The sequence below is a fragment of the Chiloscyllium plagiosum genome, chromosome 17 (assembly GCF_004010195.1).
Source record: "Chiloscyllium plagiosum isolate BGI_BamShark_2017 chromosome 17, ASM401019v2, whole genome shotgun sequence".
In the NCBI taxonomy this organism is placed as follows: Eukaryota; Metazoa; Chordata; class Chondrichthyes; order Orectolobiformes; family Hemiscylliidae; genus Chiloscyllium; species Chiloscyllium plagiosum.
The window spans coordinates 42918614-42937619 of record NC_057726.1 but is presented as its reverse complement, the minus strand read 5'-3'; the positions used below and the strand labels follow the sequence as shown (position 1 = coordinate 42937619).

The 19006-nt window shown below is 41.4% G+C and overlaps 1 protein-coding gene across 8 annotated transcripts in view; it reads right to left on the bottom strand.

Annotated features, from left to right (window-relative positions):
- The window catches only part of nod2 (nucleotide-binding oligomerization domain containing 2), a 72544-nt gene extending 53547 nt beyond the window's left edge, over nucleotides 1–18997 (bottom strand). For 7 of the 8 annotated variants that reach the window (XR_006314121.1, XR_006314123.1, XR_006314122.1 and 4 more), the window contains exon 1: nucleotides 18620–18997. The gene's annotated coding sequence lies outside the window, so the exon portion shown is untranslated. The other variant, XM_043706962.1, reaches the window with a different exon arrangement.
- Between the last annotated feature and the right edge of the window lie 9 nt (nucleotides 18998–19006).

Genomic DNA, 19006 nt, shown 5'->3' with positions numbered 1-19006 from the left:
CTCCTCCCTATCTTTTATCTTAGCCTGCTGGACCAACTTTCCTCATTCCTGAAGAAGGGCTAATGCCCGAAACGTCGATTCTCCTGTTCCCTAGATGCTGCCTGACCTGCTGCGCTTTTCCAGCAACACATTTCCATCAAGGATACTCCATCCTTGGTCATTTTCAGAGAGTTAATAAAACAGCTGGGCTCTGATCAGTCTAGTTTGGTGCAGAGATGAAAAGGATTTTGAGAAGCCTTTTCTTAAAATATGTAAAAGATTGAGACTTCAGGCCAAAGTGGTCATGTTTTAAAAGTGACCTGTATAAAGAAAGGGAAGTGGTCAGCTCTCTAGCTGAGCTGAGCAGTTTTAGATTAGGTTAGATTAGATTCCCTACAGTTTAGTTCAGTCTTGAATTGCTTGGAAGTTCAACAGGGAGTTGTATGGAAAATTTCTCTCTCTTTAAGCCCTTTAACCTGTGTTCCATTTATACTGGTTTTTAAAGGGAGTTTGATTATTGGGACTGTTGTGTATATTCGGAACAGCATAATTAAGTCTAGTTGGATAGATTGAGATCTGTAGGAGTTCTTTATTCTATCCTTTGTGTTTCTTGTGTAATTTTGTGAATAAATTTTTGTCTGTTTTAAAATCTAGTAGTCAACCTAGCTAACTTAATCCAGGTAACCTTCACTGTACACTTACCAAAACAAATTGCAAATTCTGGTCTGAGCTGCCTGCTTAAGAATGTTGTGAGTGATCTGGCTTAGTCCATAACAATACCCACTAAACAGCAGCTATACTGTAGAACAGAGTACACAAGAAATAAAGGAAGCTTGGAGGAAGAGTACTGTAATCACTGTGAATATTTTTTACTCTGCACTTAGCTTGGACAAATCATATTGGCAAAGAAAACCTTGAAGTTGAATTCACAGAGTTCACTTAGATATTTGGGGCTATTCCCTGGAAGAATAAATTCTGCAACCAACCAAAGAAAAGTCTATTTTAGAGCTGGTAATGAGGAATTCAACCGGATTCAGTAATTACTTCATTGTAAAGTACTTTCCAAGCAAGAATGATCAGAACATGATAAAATTTCAGACTTGGTTTGTGGATGAAAAGCTTTGGTCTGAAACTAGCAGCCTCAACTTAAATAAGATTATAACAAAAGCTTCCATAGACTGGGAAAATAGGTTAAATAGTCAAATTGCAGATAAGCAGTAGTGGACATTTAAGGATAGATGTCATATATCTCAAAAATGATGTATTTCATTCAGAAAGACTAAACAAGAAAGATGTGCCATTTTGGCTAAGGAAGCCTTTTATAAAATAAAAGGCTGATATAAAATTGAAAACTGTGTACAATACCACAAAGATTAAAAAAATTTTAGAAATCAGCAATGGACAATAGTGAATAAAATACGAAATTCAAATAGATTAGATTCTCTACAGTATGGAAACTTCAGCCCAACAAGTCCTTACCGACCCTCCGAAGAGTAACCCACCCAGACCCATTCCCTGTATTCACCCCAGAATAGGAGAGTAAAATGGCAAGAATATAAAATTAAACAGTAAAACTTCAACACGTATATAGAAAGGAAGAGAATAGTTGTGAGTATTAGTCTCGGAGACTTGGAAAATACTGTTAAACAAGGAAATGGTAAAGTTGATGAATAATTATTTTGTAAGTGTTTCCACAGCAGAAGGCACAGTGAGCACACAAAAGAGAGGGAGGAAGTTAAACAATCACAATCACAAGAGTAAAAGCACTGGAAAATGAATAGAACTAAAGACTGGCAGGTTCCCTGGACCTGGTGACCTGGACAAGAGGATTTTTAAGAACGTGGCTGCAGAGATAGTGGATGCATTGCTTGTAACATTACACGATTCCACAGATTCTGGAATGGTCATCCAGAACTGGAAATCTGTAAATGTCACATTTCTATTTAAGAAAGGAAGGACACAGAAGAAAGAAACTACACAGCAGTTAATCTAATATTTGTTTCAGAATCTATTATAAATTATATTGTAGTAGGACATGTAGAAGATTAAAATCAAGCTGAGTCAATATGATTTTCTAAAAGAGAAATACTGCTTGACAAATTTATTATCGTTCTTTGAGAATGTAATAAGGAGGGTGGATAAAAGAGAAAGAGAAGATGTAATAGTGTATTTAAATTCCAAAAGACATTCAATAAGGAACCAGATAAAAGGTTACTGCACAAAATAAGAGTTAGGGGTGATATGTTAGCACAACAAAGGTTTGGTAACGAACATGAAAGAGAGAGTGGAATATATGGGTCATTTTCAGGTTGCTAAACTGATAAGAGTGGAGTTCCACATCAATAAGGGCCTTAACCATTTATGATCTATATTAATGATGTGCATGAAGGTGCTGATGAATTATAACTACATTAGATTAGATTACTTACAGTGTGGAAACAGGCTCTTCGGCCCAACAAGTCCACATCGGCCCGCTGAAGCGCAACCCACCCAGACCCATTCCCCTACATTTACCCCTGCACCTAACACTACTGGCAATTTAGCATGGCCAATTCACCTGACCTGCACATTTTTGGACTGTGGGAGGAAACCGGAGCACCCGGAGGAAACCCATGCAGACACGGGGAGAATGTGCAAACTCCACACAGTCAGTCGCCTGAGGCGGGAATTGAACCCAGGTTTCTGGCACTGTGAAGCCCACATTTTCCAATGATACAAAGATAGGACAGAAAGCAAGGTGTGAGGAGAAGACACTTAAGTTGAATGAATTTGGTTAAGTAAATTGGCCAAAGTTTGGCAGATGGAATATTTTGTTGGAACACAAAGTGGAACAATATGATGTTGTTCATTGGGAACAAAGAAAAGCATAATATTATTTAAATGGAGAGTGACTGCAATGTGCTGCTGAACAGAGAAATATGTGCATCCTCAAAGATGAATTAAAGAAACCTGGCCTGTCAGTACAGGTCATTCTGCTATAACATGAAAGTTGTTTCCTCTCCAACCTCACACTACAGAAAATCACACTATGGGAAGCCGCGAGAGAAAATCATGGTGTATAAGATCACTAATCGAAAATTGCTATACCCATTCAGTAGAAAGATTAGATTAGATTACATTGTGGAAACAGGCCCTTCGGCCCAACAAGTCCACCCCGACCCGCCGAAGCACAACCCACCCATACCCCTAACCCAACATTACGGACAATTTAGCATGGCCAATTCACCTGACCTGTACATCTTTGGACTGTGGGAGGAAACCCTCGCAGACACGGGGAGAACATACAAACTCCACACAGTCAGTCGCCTGAGGCAGGAATTGAACCCGGGTCTCTGGCGCTGTGAGGCAGCAGTGCTAACCACTGTGCCACCGTGCAGCCCAAGTTTGCATTATCCAAACAACATCCACAATTTGTCAATCGCATTATAGCCAATTCATGCTGATGAAATACGCATTATAGCATAATGACCTTTACAGCAAGTCATGAGGGAAGCTAATAGAAGTTTGCTTTTTATCGGAGGTGAGATTGGGTTTAAAAGTAGGGAAGTCTTGCTACAATGGAGATGATGACATGGTGATATTCTTGTGGGACCAGTAATTCAGACACCCAGGTAACACTCTGAGGATTTGGGTTTGAGTTTAACTGCAGTAGATCCATAGAATCATAGAGGTGTACAACACGGAAACAGACTCTTCGGTCCAACTCGTCCTTGCCGACCAGATATCCTAACCTAATCTAGTCCCATTTGCCAGCACTTGGTCCATATCTCTCTAAACCTTTCTTATTCATATACACATCCAAATGCCTTTAAATGCTGTAATTGTTCCAGCCTTCACCACTCTTTCCAAAGTTGTCCCTTAGGTCTCTTTTATAGCTTTCCCCCCTCACCCTAAACCTATGCCCTCTAGTTCTGGATTCCCCCACCCCAGGGGAAAAGACCTTGTTTATTTATCCTATCAATGCTCCTCATGATTTTACAAACCTCTATAAGGTCACCCCTCAACCTTTGATGCTCCATGGAAAACAGCCTTGCCTATTCAACCTCTCCTTATAGCTCAAATCCTCCAACCCTGGCAACATCCTTGTAAATCTTTTCTGAACCTTTTAATGTTTCACAACATCCTTCCAATGACCTCCTAACTCCTATACTCATTGCTCTGACCAATAAAGTAAACACCTTCTTCACTATCCTATCTACCTGTGACTCTACTTTCAAGGAACAATGAACTTGCAATCCAAGGTCTCTTTGTTCAGCAACACTCTCCAGGACTTTACCATTAAGTGTATATGTCCTGCTCTGATTTGCTTTTCCAAAATGCAGCACCTCACATTTATCTAAATTAAACTCCATCTGCCACTCCTCAGCCTATTGGCCCATCTGATCAAGATCCAATTGTAATCTGAGGTAACCTTCTTCACTGTCCACTACTTCTCAAACTTTGGTGTCATCTGCAAACTTACTAACTATACCTCTTATGCTCACATCCAAATCATTTACATAAATGACGAAAAGCAGTGGACCCAGCACTGGTCATAGGCCTCCAGTCTGAAAAGCAACCCTCTACCACCACCCTCTTTCTTCTACCATCAAGCCAGTTCTGTATCCAAATGGCGAGTTCTCCCCATATTCCATGAAATCTAATCTTGCTAACCAGTGTCTCATGAGGAACCTTGTTGAACGCCTTACTAAAGTCCATATAAATCACATCTACCGCTCTGCCCTCATCAATTCTGTTTGTTACTTCTTCAAAAAACTCAATCAAGTTCATGAGACATGATTTCCCACACACAAAACCATGTTGACTATCCCTAATCTGTCTTTACCTTTCCAAATACATGTAAATCCTGTCCCTTAGGATACCCTCCAAAAACTTGCCCACCACTGATGTCAGGCTCACTGGTCTATAGTTCCCTGGCTTTTCCTTACCACCTTTCTTAAATAGTGACACTATGTTAGCCAACCTTCAGTCTTCTGGCACCTCACATGTGACTATCGATGATACAAATATCTCAGCAAGGGGCCCAGCGATCACTTCCGGAGCTTCCCACAAAGTTCTAGGGTGCACCTGATCAGGCCCTGGGGATTTATTCACTTTTATGCGTTTCAAGACATTCAGCACTTCCACCTCTGTAATATGGACATTGTCAAGATGTCACCATCTATTTCCCCACACTCTATATCTTCCACATCCTTCTCCACAGTAAACACTAATGCAAAATACTTATTTAGTGTCTCCCTCACCTCCTGCGGCTCCACACACAGCCTGTCTTGCTAATCTTTGTGGAGCCCTATTCTCTCCCTAGTTACCCTTTTGTCCTTAATGGAATTATAAAATCCCTTTGAATTATCCTTAATTCTGTTTGTCAAAGCTATCTCATTACCCCCTTTTCCCATCCCGATTTCCTTCATAAGTATACTTCTACTGCCTTTATACTCTAAGGATTCACTCGATCTATCCTCTCTATACCTGACATATGCTTCCTTCTTTTTCTTAACCAAAACCTCAATTTCTCTAATCATCCAGCATTCCCTATACCTACCAGCCTTTCCTTTCACCCTGACAGGAATATATTTTCTCTGAACTCTCGTTATCTCATTTCTGAAGGCTTCCCATTTTCTAACCGTCCCTTTACCTGCGAGCCTGTGCCCCCAATCAGCTTTTGAAAGTTTTTGCCTAATACTGTTAAAATTAGCCTTCCTCCAATTTAGAACTTCAACTTTTAGATCCGGTCTATCCTTTTACATCACTATTTTAAATCTAATAGAATTATGGTCACTGGCCCCAAAGTGCTCCCCCACTGACATCTCAGTCACCTACCCTGCCTTATTTCCCAACAGTCAGTCAAGCTTTGCACCTTCACTAGTTGGTACATCAACACACTGAATCAGAAATTTTTCTTGTACATACATAACAAATTCCTCTCATCTGAACCCTTAAACTATGACAGTCCCAGTCTATGTTTGGAATGTTAAAATCCCCTTCCATAACCACCCTATTATTCTTATAGATAACTGAAATCTCCGTACAAATTTGTTTCTCAATTTCCCGCTGACTATTAGGGGGTCTATAATGCAATCCCAATAATGTGATCATCCCTTTCTTCTTTCTCAGTTCCACCCAAATAACTTCCCTGGATATATTCCCAGGAATATTGTCCCGAAGTACAGCAGTAATGCCATCCCTTATCAAAAACACCACTCCTCTCTTGCCCCCTTTCTATCCTTCCTCTAGCATTTGTATCCTGCAACATTAAGCTGCCAGTCCTGTCCATCCCTGAACCATGTAAAAACAATGACTGCAGATGCTGGAAACCAGATTCTGGATTAGTGGTGCTGGAAGAGCACAGCAATTCAGGCAGCATCCGAGGACAGGCAAAATCGACGTTTCGGGCAAAAGCCCTTCATCAGGAATAAAGGCAGAGAGCCTGAAGCATGGAGAGATAAGCTAGAGGAGGGTGGGAGTGGGGATAGAGTAACATAGAGTACAATAGGTCAAGTTGGGCTTGTCCACCCTTGGGCAAATTGTAGATGGTCATGTGATAAGGGAATGAGGTATGATGGCGGATAATGAGAGACATATCCCCCATCACTCCTTGTTCCCTAATTCCACTTTCATATCTACTCACCTTGTATCTACCATTTACAGACCTCAGGGACCATGTAGAGATGAAAAATAAACAAACTCCTAACAATCTAATAGAACTCTCATCCATACATATTTAATAATGAAAATAAAATGACACAAAAATAGGTGGGAAGACAAGTGGTGAGATTAATGTGTCTACAGAGAGGTATAAGCAGGTTAAGTAGGTCAGAAAAAAACTTGGCCGATGGAATATAATGTGGACAAATGTGAGACAGAAAGCTGAATATTATTTCAATGGCAAAAAACTGCAGAAAGCCGCACCACAGAAATTTGGAGGCCCTCATACATGCATCACAAAATGCTAGCATTCTAGTTCAGCACTAATTGGGAAGGCAAATGAATGTTAGCCTTTATTTCAAAGGGAATAGAATACAACAATATTGAATGATGGAGCAGACTTGATGGGAAAAATGGTTGACATCTCCTCCTACTTCTTATGGTTCTCCTACTTTTTATGGTCTTATCATTATTTTAACTCCCAAAGAATAAAACAAATTTGAAGTTCTGAAGTCTCGTGTTCAATTTCCAATAACAAAAACAATTCTGTTCAGTTGCCACGACACAAATAATTTGTAATGGTCTCTATCAAGTGCCAATCAAAATGTGCACACAGAACACCCACTAGTATAAATGAGCTTTAAAATTAAGCCAAACTTTCTAATGACTCAACAGTATTTTGGAAATACCAACATAGAACTCATTTGAAAATCTATTACAGTCACAGATGGGAATTCTTCTAATAAACTACACTAATTAGCCTGTCAATCACAGCAATCCACAGAGCTTTTTTACTCTCAGTGACAGATTTCATATTTAAAGAGCACAGGAATTAAAAACACTTCAGATTATGTTGCTTAAACACTCTTCAAGAGCACTGGAGTCAGAGGCATAAAGATGGACAGCATGGAAACAGATCCTTTAGTCCAAAATGACCATGCCATCCAGATATCCTAAATAAATCTGGTGCCATCTGTCAGCATTCATGTCTGTGTAATTGCTAGGATATCCCAGTCCCATGTTCCTAACCATGCCCTGAGTTCATCTGCCTTCCCTGTTAGGCCTCTTGCATTGAAGTAAATGCAGTTTAATTTATCAGTCCTACCTTGTTCTCTTCTTTGTTCCTGCCTGCCCTGACTATTTGACTCACTCCTTTTCCCAACTGTACCAGTCTCAGACTGATCTCTTCCCTCACTATTTCCCTGCGGTCCACCTCCACACCTTACTAGATTAAATCCTCCCAAGTAGCTCTAGCACATCTCCCTGCTGTGTCTTAGTCCCCTTCCAATTCAGGTGTAATTTGTCCTTCTTGTACCCCTGAAAAGATTCCAGTATCCAAACATGTGAACCCTTCTCCCCTCCGTCTGGTCCTCAGCCACACATTCATCTGCTCTATCCTCCTACTCCTACTCTCACTAGCTTGTAGCAGTGACGACCTCCTTTTTAAATTTCTGCCTAACTTTCGATATTCTCCCATCAGAATCTGATCCTTTCTCTTCCAATGTGTACAAAGACCACCTGCTGGTCCCTCTACCCTTTGAGAACATTCTGCAACCTCTCTGAGACATCCTTGATCCTGGCACCAGGGAGGCAACATACCATTCTGATTTTTCACTGCTGGCCGCAGAAACGTCTGTCTGTGCCTCTGATTAGAGAGTCTCCTAACACAATCGATCGCTTGGAACACAACGTACCCCTCACTACATTAGAACCAATCTCGATACCAGAACTTGGCTGTTTGTGGTACATTCCCCTGAGAGTCTATCACCCCCTAACACTATGGCAGTCCCAGTCTATTTTCCAAAACTGTATACATGTTTGAAATGGGTATAGCCACAGGAGACTCCTGCATTACCTGCTTACCCCACCTACCTTTCCTGGAGTTACCCCATCTACCTGACTGTATCTGCGTCTTTTCTTCCTTCCTAAAACTGCCATCCATCACAGCCCCACCACTTAAAAATTCCTTATTGCCACTACCTGCCATTCCAATATGATCTGATAGGATTTACAACCAAAGACACTTCCTGTAAACTTAATCATCAGTAACATGGAAACTCTCCTTAAACTCCCACATCTGACAGGAAGGGAATATCACTCTACTAAAGGCCATCTTTGCTCCTTCACAATCTACAGACACAGAAAATATCAGTGTCTTTTTGCTCTAAAAAACAGTGTTCATGCCAGTAGATGTTGGAATTTGATTTTTTTTTAAAGCTGGAATTATATCATGTCATAAAAGTTCATCTGGTTCATTCATGCCCTTTAGAAAAAGAAGCCTGCTGTCCTTCATTAGTGTGGCATATGTGTGACTCAAGACCCACAGCAAAGTATTTGACTCTTAGATGTTCCAACTGGACTTTAGGCACCAGAAATGACAAACTCAGCCCTGTCGATTCTGCAAAGTCTGCCTTACAATCAGGAAGTTACTACCAAAATAGGGAGATCTGTCTCACACACTGCAATAGGCATAATCATGCAATTGCACCTTATGTCCAAGACAACATGATTACTCTGTCCTGAGCCGTAGGAAGCCAACGATGTACAGTTAGAATGAAGCTGCTCCTCCATTATGTCGAAAAGTTGAACATCACTTTGAGGGTTATAAAGTGACAGAATGTACTCTGCTTTGGGTTCTTGAATGGCTCAGCAGCACAACAACAGACCAAGCTGGTCAAGCCCTAAAGGACATAGCTGTTCAATAGGACCGACAGCATGAGATAATGGGAAAAACACCAGGGAAGAATATAGTTGATCTCATCCTCACTAATCTACATGTCTGCCCACAGATGCAACTTTCCACAACAGCATCGGTAGGAGCGACCACTGAACAGTTCTTGTGGAAGCTAAGTCTTGTCCTCACATTGAGGATACCCTCCATTGTTTAGAGCAGGATGTGTAGGTAAGGTGCATTTAGGGGTAAATATAGAATAATAGGGAAGGGGAATGGGTGGGTTGCTCTTTGGGAGGTCGGTGTGGACTTGTTGGGCCAAATGGCCTGTTTCCACACCGAAGGGATTCTATATAAGATTTTGTATAAAAACCTTAATCTACTTATAACCTCCCTATTGCACACAGACAGAAGAAAATAAACATGAGTTATGGATGGGGGAAGGAGTTTGAAAAAACAATTCAGAGGTTCCCATTTACAAGGGCTGCTGAGATGATTCTTGGCTGGTCAGAACATTGCTTCTCAACTGTCCTTCTCTGGATGCTTCCAAGAAACGCAGAGTGGCTGATCCACTTATAAATAGGCCGCTAACTTATCAATTAAACATCACAGCTTATAGCAACACAGCTTATAGCAACGACTGAAGCAAAGATATACTGGTTTTCTTCAGGTTCAAAATGGCTTATACAAGGAATGGAGAGAGAGCTCCCAGCTAGTTGAGACCTGATGGTTTCACTGGATGTTGTTCAGGAGTCATTTTTAAAAAAAAATACTTACCTCAGTTCAGTCCACAATAATAAAACACACTCAGGGTTGAGCTTAGCTGTTGAACTTCCTTGGCTGCTACTTCCATCAAGACTGATATTTCCTCTGTTTTCTTTAAGTCTAGGCTCCTTTCTGTCAGTAATCTCTTCTGGATTGCTTCATATCATAAACCAGACACCGCTCTGACTCTGAAAGCATCATTTTTTAGATTGTTTCCAAATTCACAGGATCCTGCTAGCTTCTTTAAACCTGCTACAAACTGGGAAATAGACTCATCACTGGATGCATTTGTGGAGTCTCAACCTTTCAGCAACTGAAAAGTGTTTTTGAAACTTTGGAATTTTTCTATAACTGTGAGACCACAAGGTCTTAGAGGGCTTCTCACAGACCTTGGTATATATCATGCAGAAGGAGAAGAAGGAATAGGAATTGATAATGGAGAAATGGGCATTATAACTTTTAAAGAAATCATCATATATTTACCCACTCTAAGGAATGTACAGGTCATGCTGTTATAATGCACGTTTCATCAACGCAAATTCGCTGTAACACGATTGATGAATTGACACTGTTTCTAGAGCACAAACTTTTCAAACATGTGTTCTCTGTAACCCAATTACATCGCCAACACTTTAAGCGTTGTTTCTAAAGTGCGATTTTTCTATAATGTGGGATTGCACAAGGTCGCTGCACAGGACCTATGAGCAGCTTAATGGGGTGTGAAGACTGTGTGTCTTATTTTTGTGTTTTATGATTGTGGACTGAACTGAGGTAAGTATTTTGAAAAACAATGACTCCTGGAAAGGTTGAAAGCAAGTAATTTGCCATTTATGGTAAACAATCCACTGCTGTGGGTTACAGCAATGGTTGCAGATGAACTGGAGCCAACAGCTTGTGTACAGATATCGCTTTAACTGGGAACAAGGAGTCTCTCGGTTTGTAGACTGGTGACTGGTTATCAATGACAAAGGTCTTTTGCCTGTCACATGATTCTCAGTCAACTAAACAGTTTGGGGTTGGAACAACATACAGTGAAACCATCAGGTCTCAACTAGCCGGGAGCTCTCCTTCTATTCCTTGTATAAGCCATTTTGAACTTGAAGAAAACCAGTATATCTTTGCTTCAGTGATTGCTATAAGTTGTGATGTTTAATTGATATGTCAGCGGCCTATTTATAAGTGGATCAGCCACTCTGCGTTTCTTGGAAGGACAGTTGAGAAGCAATGTTCTGACCAGCCAAGAATCATCTCAGCAGCCCTTGTAAATGGGAACCTCTGAATTGTTTTTTCAAACTCCTTCCCCCATCCATAACTCATGTTTATTTTCTTCTGTCTGTGTGCAACAGGGAGGTTATAAGTAGATTAAGGTTTTTATACAAAATCTTATATAGAATCCCTTGGGTGTGGAAACAGGCCATTTAGCCCAAACAAGTCCACACCGACACTCCAAAGAGCAACCCATGCAACCCATTCCCCTACCCTATTATTCTGTATTTACCCCTAACCTACGCATCCCTAAACACTATGGGCAATTTAGCCTGGCCAGTTCGCCTAATCTTCATATCTTTAGATTGTGGGAGGAAACCGGAGCACCCGGAAGAAACCCACGCAGACATGGGGAGAACATGCAAACTCCACATAGACAGTCGCCCAAGGCTGGAATCGAACCCAGGTCCCTGGCACTGTGAGGCAGCAGTGCTAACGACTGAGCCACCATGCCACCCCTAGTGGTGTTATATGCCAACAGCTTATAACCAGTAAGCATAGTGGTTCACGTTTTCTGTCAACCAGGTTTGAAAATTAGCTAAATTGGGGAATTGTTAGGTAACACTTGTGATCCAATGTAAGGCAGGTTATTGGATAAAATATAGAAGTTTCCAAGTCAAATGAACCAATATTCCTATTCCCACTAAATTACAGTGTGTGTAAACCCATGGCAGCTTGGAAAGTATTGTGTAGCCTTCTCCCATAGTAAATATCAAGCTTGCACAGCTCTGGACATTTATGAATCCAGGCAGCCATGCGATAAGTTTAAAAGATACTGCACAATTAAGAAACTCCCCATAGCTTGCCATGTGCAACAACAAAATTTAAGTGGAAGCATTGTTGACAGAATATAGCAAAATAATTTGAGGAAACATCAATATGGTAATGACTCCTAATTGTAATTCAGGCAGATTTTAAAAAGGCATCTCTCATATCTACTCTCTGTTGCCTATTTCAGAAGCAAGATTACATATTGCGCATTCAGTGTGCACCTTGTAGCATGCTTCCTCTTCCATCAAAATAAATTTATAGTTAAAGTAACTGCCTTCTTGCTTTCAAATTGATCTGGCATTTTCTTTTGGGACTAGTATAAAGGCCAATTCGTATTTCCATTGACATTTTTGCAGAGTACCTGGTAACACCTGCTGGGAATGTCAATAAGAAGGAATGACTTACCTGCACCTTAATGATCTCTAAGTGCAACATATTGTTTGAATTACCCCCAACAGTCAGTTTGTCAATGCATTCGATAAGTCAGCACTTTAAATACAACATTGCTATAGTCAAAAGGTCTTAAATCCCACATAGAATGGCTGAATGTGGAAGCAGGTCATTTCATCCATCAAGTCCACACTGACTCTCCAAAGAGCATCCCATCCAGTCGCACACCCCCCCCAACCCCACACTATCCCCATAATTTTGCATTTCCCATGGCTAATCACCTAGCCTGCACATCCCTGGACATTATGGGCAATTTAGCATGGCCAATTCACCTAATCTGCACATCTTTGGACTGCGGGAGGAAACAGAGCACCCAGAGGAAACCCATACAGACACGGGGGAATGTGCACGGTGATGCAGAGATAGGGTGGTGGGATGCTCTTCGGAGGGTTGATGCAGACTCAGTGGGCCAAATGATCTTTTGCTGCACTGTTGGGATTCTATGATTCTTTACCTACAACTATCTGCAGGATTTCACACTATCACTACACAAACAGGCATGTGCACACCCTGATGTTACTTCCATATCTCAATTATTGTTAGAATAAAGATTGTAAAGTTTCCTGCCTCGAACAGCCAGTTTTAGAATCATTTCTTCTCAGTCAACAGTATAGGATTAAGGAGCAAGAGAAGGCAATATAGCCCATCAATATCCCTTGCAATAGTAGATTTTGGACTTCAACTGCACCTCTCTTGTCTACTCACTACTCCCTAAAAAAACAAAAATTGTGTCCATCTCAGTCTTAATTATGTTCAATGTTAATGTCTTAACATCCTCTGCAATAGACAATTCCAAAGAATCACAATCTTTTCAGGAAAGAAATTCCTCTTCAGTTCAACCTTAAATGATAAATCTCTTTGCCTGAAACTGAACCGTTGTCCTATGTAACCTGGGGTTAACAACTTCTCTGTACATGCTGTCAGATAGTTTTCCATAGTCCATGGGAGGTCGTAAGCATCTTAGTTTGTTGAGCATCCCTGACACCTCCTGATTTATTTCACTTCAGGATCCATGGCTGTCTTCCTCATCAGAATCAAAAAGTGTGGTGCTGGAAAAGCACAGCATGTCAGGCTGCATCTGAGGAGCAGGAGAATCAACAGTTTAGGCATAAGCCCTTCATCAGGAATGTGGAGGGGGAAGGGGGCTGAGAGACAAATAAAGTGGGGTGGGGGGGATGTAGGTGGGATGGCGACAGGTGGATGCAGATCAGAGGTGATTGTGATAGGTTGGCGGAGAGGGTGGAGTGGATAGGTGGGAAGGAAGATAGATAGGTGGGACAGGTCAAGAGGTCGGTGCTGAGTTGGAGGGTTGGATCTAGGATGAGGTGGGGAGAGAGGAGATTTGGAAACTAGAGAAGCCAATGTTGATGGTGTGTGGTAGTAGAGTCCCGAGACGGAAGATGAGGCATTCTTCTTCCAGTTGGCGGGTGGCTTGGGTTTGGCGGTGGAGGAGGGCCAGTACTTGCATGTCCTTGGGGGAGTAGGAGGGGGAGTTGAAGTGGTCGGCCACAGGGCAGTGGGGTTGTTTGGTGTGCACAGACCAAGATGTTACCTGAAAGTCTCTGTGAGTTGGCGTCCTGTCTCCCTGGGGTAGAGGAGACCACATTGAGAGCAACAGATACAGTAGATGAGGTGGGTGGATGTGCAGGGAAAATCTCCGCCAGATTTAATCTGCCTCCAGTCCTGGTGTATCCACTACCAAGGTCTGGTACTGCCTCCCTTCTGTTGAAGGCTTTGTGTGGACACCCTTCCTCCTTGTTATCAGTAATGAGAAGGCTTGGTGGCATTGAATCTATCCTTTATACTCTTCAAGAGATTCACTTGATCTCAATTATCTGTATGGAATATATGACTCCTTCTTACTTTTAACCAGAGCGTCAATATCTTTATTCATCCATTGTTCCTGATTCTTACCAGCCGTACCCTTCACTCTAAGAGGAACATAATACTTCTAAACTCATGCCAACTCACTATTGAAAGCCTCCCATTTGCCAATCGTCTCTTTTCCTGTGAACAGTCGCCTCCAATCAAAGTTCCTGTTTCATACCGTGAAAATGTGCCTTACTCCAATTAAGAACTTTAACTTTTACACAAGGCCTATCCTTTACCATAACTGTTTTAAAATTAATTGAATTACGATCACTGATCCCAAAATGCTCCCCCACCAATACTTCAGTCATTTGGCCTGCCTTATTTCTCAAGATAAGGTCAAGTTTTGCTCCTTGTCTAGAAGGTACATCTACATATTGATAAAGAAAACTTATTGACACATTTAACAAATTCCTTACCATCTAAACCCTTAACAATACGTTAAGTCTGCATTCTACAGTCTCAATCTATGTTTGGAAAGTTAAAACCCCCTATTATTACAAGCCTATTATCCTTACATAAATGTGAGCTCTCTCTACATATTTTTCCTCAATTTCTCTCTGACTATTCAGCACCTATAATACAATCCCATCAAGGTGACATCCTCTTCTTATTTCTGAGTTCCACCCATATAGCTTCACTGGACAGCCCCTCAGAAATATCTAAGTACTGCACTAATGTTTTCCTTAATCAAAAATGCCACTCCCCTTCCTCTCTTTCCTATAACATGTAAACACTGGAACATTGAACTGCCAGTCCTGTCCCTCCCTCAGCCATACTTCTGTAATAGCTTTGATGTCCTAGTCGTATGTTCCCATACATGCCCTGAGTTCACCTGCCCTTACCTGTAAGATTCATTGTATTGAACTAAATGCTGTTTAATTTATCAGAATTAAATTAGAATTAATCAGAATTAATTAACTGTTAGATAATCATCATTCTGCACACATCTCCTTTAATGATAATCAAAACTGGGTGAGACAAACAAGCCTTGGAGCATAGTTATATGTAAAAGAAAGATTAACCAAAAGCATTTAATTTCAAGGAATGCTGAGAAAATCCAAAACAAGATAGACCTAAACAACTAATGAAATGCCTAATTTTGGGAAGGAATGCTGTTGTCAATTTCTTTTTAAAAAACTCACATTTAAACAGGATTTTTCACAAATTTAGAAGATGCCGCAGCATTTCACTATAGTATAGTATTGATTGGTTCTGCTCCATCAATCAATGAGATCATGGCTGATTGGGATGTGGTCTCAGCTTCAGGATCCTGTCTGTACTCCAGATCCCTTGACTTAATTTTGTAATAGAGATGTATCTAACTCAGCTTTGAGCATGGTCACTGTTCTTACCTAGTTATTGCTCTAATGTAGGAAATAAGGCACGGTGGCTCAGTGGTTAGCACTGCTGCCTCACAGCACCAGGGTCCCAGGTTCGATTCCAGCCTTGGGTGACTGTCTGTGTGGAGTTTGCACATTCTGTGTGGGTTTCCTCCCACAATCCAAAGATGTGCAGGTCAGGTGAATTGGTCATTCTAAATTGCCCATAGTGCTAGGTTCATTAGTGAGAGGGAAATGGGTCTGGGTGGGTTAGTCTTTAGAGGGTCGGTGTTATTGGGCTGAAGGGCCTGTTTCCACACTGTAGATAATCTAATCATAATGACCACTTTGTGCACAGCTCAATCCCAAAAACAACAGTGCGATAAATGCCCAGTCATTTCTTTATTTTTATAAAGGTGCTGATTGAGGAATAAATATTGGCCATGACCTCAAAGAAAATTCTCCCAATCTCTTCTGAATCATACCACGGTACCTTTTGCATAGATCAGAAAGTATTTAGGGCCTTGGTTTGATGCTTAATGAAAAAGAATACAGCTCCAATTCTCACTTCTGAGCTGATGTCTCAAAGTGGATTATGTGCACAAGTCTATTGCATAGAGACTGAACCTACAACTTTCTAGTTCAGGCAAGAGTGCTACTGCTGAGCCACATTTTTGCTGCTACATTTTTAATGATGTTTGAAAATTCATAAATGGTGGCCCATTCTGTAATTTGTCATTCAGATGGAATTTTATGGCCAAATTAATGACAATGACATTTATGAAGGATAAAGATCATCATGTAAGTACGTAGGAAGTACTAAGAGCTGCATGTATACATGTAGCAATGTGCATCATCTACAAGATGCTCTGCAGCAATTCACCAAGGAATGGGCAATCAATACTGCATTCGGTGCCGATCGCTGAACATCAGAGGGGCTGTGGGCAAAACTTTGTTAGAATGTTGAACACCAGCCACTTCCACGTTGCTCCCAAGCCACACAACATTTTAACTTGGAACTACCACTCCTTCACTGTCACTGGATCCAAACCTTGGAACTTCTTTCCTAACAACGTTGCAGGCTACAAGACTTCAAGAAGGTGCCTCACCACCATCTTCTCAAGGGTAGTTAGGGGTGGGTAATAAATGCTTCACACATGTCCTATTCTTTTCCCCAGTTTACAGAATGAACAAGTGCAAACTCAATATAGTTTTGATTAAAGACAGCATCCTTTCACCTTCCAAATTGAATGTGATTAGACTCAAGTTTACTGTCACCTACAACCTGGTCTTCAGAGTTCTGGGCAGAAATTGCTATATGTAAATTTTGTCTTGTACAAGTAAGAAATGCCTTTGGTTTATTTGTTGAATAAGAGTCAAATCCCAATGTTTCTTCATATGCTACTGTACAGAATTAAACTGCTTCAGTGACGATGTATGTACAAAGATATTTTTATGAATAAAGTACATTTTTGAAAGAATAAAATGCTAACTTGATAAAAATTCTAAATAAGCATAACAAACAATTCTGAGTTTGTTAAATCCTCCTGAGAGCGAACACGGCCGAGTTATTCAGCACAGTCGCTTCGATTTTATTAGTCTAATCCGAACCCAATATTAAAGACATAAAAGAAGGCTTTATTCCCCCCAATATCGTAGCAGCGCTGAGCAATTACAAAATTTTACAAGTAGATAATTCCAGGTGTATCTCAGACTTCATGAATGGTATTGCTAGCACTACTGCAAAAAATACAGAGGTATGGCATTGAGGGTGAGTTGGAGGTTTGGATTAGGAGTTGGCTGGCTGGAAGAAGACAGAGGGTAGTAGTTGATGGCAAAGGTTCATCTTGGAGTGCCGTCACTAGCAGTGTTCCGCAAGGATCTGTTTTGGGACCATTGTTTTTTGTCATTTTTATAAATGACCTCGAGAAGGGGCTTTAAGTTTGGGCGAGCAAGTTTGCGGATGATACGAAAGTCAGAGGAGTGGTAGACAGTGAGGAAGGATGTGGCAGGTTACAGCGGGATATAGATAAGCTGCAGAACTGGGCAGAAAGGTGGCAAATGGAGCTCAATGTAGCTAAGTGTGCGTACTGGCTTTTATTGGTAGAGGAATTGAGTTCTGGAGTACTGAGGTCATGTTGCAGTTGTTTCAGCCTCTGGTGCGGCCGCATCTGGAGTATTGTGTGCAGTTTTGGTCACCATACTATAGGAAGGATGTGGTGGCACTGGAACGGGTGCAGAGGAGGTTTACCAGGATGTTGCCATTATGGTAGGAAGATTGTATGAGGAAAGGCTGAGGCACTTGGGGTTGTTTTCATTGGAGAAAAGAAGGTTTAGGGGTGACTTGATAGATGTGTACAAGATGATTAGGGGTTTAGATAGGGTCGACAGTGAGAATCTTTTTCCAAGGGGGCATAGCTTTAAATTAAGGGGGGGGTAGGTATAGGAGAGATGTTAGGGGTAGGTTCTTTACTCAGTGAGTCGTGAGTTCATGGAATGCCCTGGCAGTAGCAGTGGTGGACTCTCCCTCATTATGGTCATTTAAGCGGGCATTGGATAGGCATATGGAGGATAGTGGGCTAGTGTAGGTTAGGTGGGCTTGGATCGGCGCAACATCGAGGGCCGAAGGGCCTGTACTGCGCTGTATTCCTCTATGTTCTATGTTCTATTTCTGAAAGTTCCACACCCACATTCATAGCAACGCAAGACGTTTTAATAACGGCATGTAACAAACAAGTACAGTGGAATTTCTAGGGGTACCTGAGGTAATGTTCTCAGAACATCTAAAATTCCAAAACAGGCTCGTGGAGAGATTGTGAGCTCCTACTTTTCTGGGTGCGTGCTGTTCCCAGACACACAGAAAAACACGGCGTAAACTCACATGAACTTTCCTTGTGGTGTAAATGCCCACGACAGTTTGAGAGCTGCACCTTCTCTGAACTGGCACTGGGGGCTCAATGCCCAGTAGCTACGGGCCGAGAAACACCATGAACTGATCTCCGTCTCCACTTCCCACTGGCGCAGAGAGAGACTTCCATCCCTTCCCAAAATACCGTCTTTTCAATAACCAAGACTGCTGGCGTCTCCTGAAGCGTTCCGGTCACAGGGAGGCTGAGACATTTGCTCAAGATCATTCTGAGACCGTCAGAATCCCATCAGAATTCAGAAACTGCTCTCTCTCCAGTTTCTCTATTTATTATTTGTGGGAGAGGAAGCTGACATCAGATAACCTGCAGGAAGTCAGTCTGAAGTTGTGCAAAACACACAA